This window comes from Canis lupus, chromosome 3 (assembly GCF_048164855.1).
Source record: "Canis lupus baileyi chromosome 3, mCanLup2.hap1, whole genome shotgun sequence".
Taxonomy (NCBI): domain Eukaryota; kingdom Metazoa; phylum Chordata; class Mammalia; order Carnivora; family Canidae; genus Canis; species Canis lupus.
This window is the reverse complement of record NC_132840.1, coordinates 382,475-386,389: the sequence shown is the minus strand read 5'-3', so window position 1 is coordinate 386,389 and position 3,915 is coordinate 382,475. Positions and strand designations below refer to the sequence as shown.

Below are 3,915 nucleotides of genomic sequence, written 5' to 3'. Positions count from 1 at the left end.
TGTAGCCTTCTACTGTATGGCCGGGAACTTTGTTTTCCAAAACGAAAAAGGGAAGGGAAGGGAAGGGAAGGGAAGGGAAGGGAAGGGAAGGGAAGGGAAGGGAAGGGAAGGGAAGGGAAGGGAAGGGAAGGGAGGAGGGAAGGGAGGAGGGAAGGGAGGAGGGAAGGGAAGAGGGAAGGGAAGAGGGAAGGGAAGAGGGAAGGGAAGAGGGAAGGGTTCCTATTTTCCACATCCTGCACAGTACGACAAAATGATAGATTCTGACTGCAGATACATGCGTGATTCCAATACCTACCTAATCTATTTTATTACCTGGCTTTCTGCATTAGCTAGATTTTGCTGTTTAGCGTAACGCCTCCAAGACCTAGTTGTTTAAGAGAATTATTTACTTAGCCCAGGTTCCTCTGGATGTGCTGGGTGATGATTCTGATCCGGGCTGGTTCTGCTAATCTCTGTAGGGATCCCTAATGGGTCAGGGGTCATCTGCAGGTTAGCCAGAGAATATTCACGAGGTAGTGGCAGTATTTCCCAAGGGCAGAAAAGGAAAGAAGGCACACTGAGGCCTTATTGGTGACATTGGAAATGACGTGTCTTTCAGTCACAGAGTTTTCATGATGATTCCGAAAAATAAGAGTCCGCTTTCTAACCATACTTCTAGTTTGCTTTGTCATTTCTTACGGACTTCATAGTTTATTAATAAATATTTGATTTATTTATTGACAGAATTTGCAGCTTTGCTAAATTTCAAAAGCACTTAAAGAACTTCTGCAAACCCATAATGTATAGGCATCTACTTTTTTCCTTGTTGTAGAATTTGATTCAAAAAGAGTTTCATTTGGTATACACAACTTTCACTAATCTTTATTATTTCTTGATCTGAAAGCGGCATTTATTTCTATTGCATATGTTAAACATTTTAATTTAATTTTTTTTTCAAATCAAAATGTTCTCTCCTCTATTCCAGGGATTTTTAGGTCTTAGAATCATGGCAAGGATATTCATGCAAATGTGCACGTATAAGCATGTAGCTCCCTGTTTATTCTCTGTAGGCTCTTGGACTAAAATACTCATTTTAGTTTTGTGTGTTTGTAAAATAAACATTTCTAAAATTAAAAAAAAAAAAGTATCTATCAGGTCTCTGCATGGGGGACAGACCATTGGCCGCAGCAGGTCGCGTGACCCAGACAAGTCCACGCAGAACCAACTACCCAACTGTGGGGCAACCGTGACATGTGCACAAACTAGATACCAACACTGCAGACTCCCTACACTTTTGTTGCTCCATAAATCCTATAACTAATTCTTAAGTCTTCTTTTCTCTAGATACCCCCATGTCTGCCAACGTGAGAACCTTCTTTATCAATAATGAATACGACTATGACTGTGCTCATTAATACTTTACAATGATTTACTCTTGAGAGCAAGTGGTAGTGGGGGAGAGGGGCGGAAAAAAGAGAGTCTGAGGCCACTTGCTAGATACATTATGCATTTCCTACTAAGCCATTCTCCAGCAACAGAGAGAACTCGCTTTACAAGATCTCGAAATACGGTCGTTTGTACTATCAAAGCAGAAGCATGTACATTCCTTGAAATATGTTGATTCACTCATTCCCAACTACTTGCCTCGGCCTGTCTCCTCAACCCCTCATTAAATACATTTGTGACAATGAAGTGTGAGCCTCCGGCAGTGGCTTCTCACCCATCAATTCCCAGTACAACTTTTTTTTGGTAAGACCGATCAAAAATAAAAGTGTGTTATTTCACCCGGCTCCCTCCCTTTCCCCTACACACACCCTAAATCCTTTTATTATTTATAAATAATAAAATCATCATCATAATAATAATCCTATTATTATTATCCCTCCAGCTCTCCTTCCCCACAAAACTACGGGGGGTATCTGCAGCCTTAAGTCTCTTAGGCCAACTTCAACTGGCCACGTCGGCCCGTGTTCACAGGCTTGTTTCAGAGCAGGCCCTGAAACCCAGAAAGGATGTGTTTACGAGAACGCGGCTCCCTGGGGATGCGCCAGGCACATCTGTAATTCTAAGGAGAGTGTAATGAGGAAAAACTGGTGGCATCCTGAATGGCTCACAGCTGTTGTGGAAGCAGATAAATAAGACGCTCGACAGGAGATCCCTAATTGGAGCCAGTTTTTCTTAAGTGGATACACAATATGGTACAAGACTGGGTGTTGCAAGGCCGACAGTGTTGTTCACATGTAGCTTCGTCTGTCTTGTAAACAGTCACCATTTCAAACGCAGCACCTTCTTTTTTCAAACGGGGGAGAAATGTTCACTTCGGCGGGGTTTTTTTCCCACTAATTAAAGGCGAGCTCGCATTGCTTTTCCTGGTGTTCTCCACAAAAACCCCCTTAGTTTGTAGTCCGTCTCTTTCTTTCCTTCTGTTTCTCTTTCTCGTTCGTCCTCTCCCGAGCCTCCTTCCCTTCCTGTGTTCCTACCTTCTTCCTCTCCTCCTCCTCCGTCTTTTCCTCTCCACTTCCTTCCCTCCTTCCTTCTTTCTTTCAGTTCTCCCTATCTTTGGAGGCATCAGTTCTTCTGAGCTGGAATCAAAGGCGTGGAATTAGTTATTCCCTTTCAGACCCCGGCCGCCCAACCCTAATGCTGGGATGTACTTGCTTCAAGATTGTGGCCTGGGGTCCTTTGGAGAGAATGTCTATAATACTTTAATGTCCATCGAAGAAATGGATAAATAGCTTGTAATGGGAAGATAAGAGATTTCATATGCAAAATATTTTTAAATGCATTCCCCCTAAAATGGTGCTGTTTCAAAAGCAACTAGAAGTAGTTGCCCTCTCCTGGTTGATCTGCCTCCTTCGCTTTGGGGCAGGAGAAGTCACTGCTCTCACGAGGGACTTGACCTGCCTTGGACCAAGGGACCAATATTAGCACCATTCTCCAGCAGAGAACTAGGAGGAAACTAGCTCAGAGACTATTTATCTTTAAAGGGGATCCCTGGGTGGCTCAGCGGTTCAGCACCTGCCTTTGGCCCAGGGCATGACCCTGGAGTCCTGGGATCGAGTCCCACATCGGGCTCCGGGCATGGAGCCTGCTTCTCCCTCTGCCTGTGTCTCTGCCTCTCTCTCTCTCTCTCTCTATCATGAATAAATAAATAACATTAAAAAAAAATAAAAGGAACAATAACGTAACGCATGTACCACATAAAACTCACTGTGCTCATGTCTCCTGATATTTGGAGGCAATATCCAGAACGCTCTCAATAGGGGACATGCCGTCCTTCCACAAATGGGGCCTTTCACTAGTTCTCATTAAAGAAATTCCTCCCAGTGTAGGACATTTTTCTTTTAGAAATGATAATTGCCATTAATTGCAATATTTTTTGTTTTTCCCTATGGAACAGTATATATCCATTCTATCCAGAGCATTTCAACCCCTTATTCCTGGTATGAGATACAGGCTAAATCCCATCACTGGGGATCCCTGGGGGGCTCAGCGGTTGAGCATCTACCTTCAGCTCAGGGCGTGACCCCAGGGTCCCAGGATCGAGTCCCACGTCCCCCTGCAGGGAGCCTGCTTCTACTTTTCCTGTGTCTCTGCCTCTCTCTGTGTCTCTCATGAATAAATAAAATCTTTTAAAAAATCCCATCACTGAACTTCACATGACAACAAGCGTAGCTTCAACCATCTGAGCCATGTTGTTCTCTGATAAATAGAACGTTCTAGAATGCTGCTATTTTTACACCTTCCTGGCTTCCCAGGGCCCTGAGATTGCAGGGGCGGTGGGGATTCCGTTCTCCTAGACATTTAGTTGTGTTTGGAACGTGGAGGCACAATTAGTCTCTGTGAGCAAGTGTTAACTCTTAAACTAATTGGGGATTCATGAGAAGAGAAAATGCCATCCTTCCGGCACTGACTCATCTTTCCCAGGTTCCCATG

At 44.0% G+C, this 3,915-nt stretch overlaps 1 long non-coding RNA gene across 1 annotated transcript; it reads right to left on the bottom strand.

The window, feature by feature from the left end:
* Window positions 1-2,134: 2,134 nt before the first annotated feature.
* Window positions 2,135-3,699, bottom strand: LOC140624384 (uncharacterized). Its single transcript, XR_012023862.1, has 2 exons — window positions 3,634-3,699; window positions 2,135-2,561 (listed from the first exon to the last, which is right to left on the bottom strand). It is a non-coding gene; the product is annotated as an uncharacterized lncRNA (long non-coding RNA).
* Window positions 3,700-3,915: the final 216 nt, after the last annotated feature.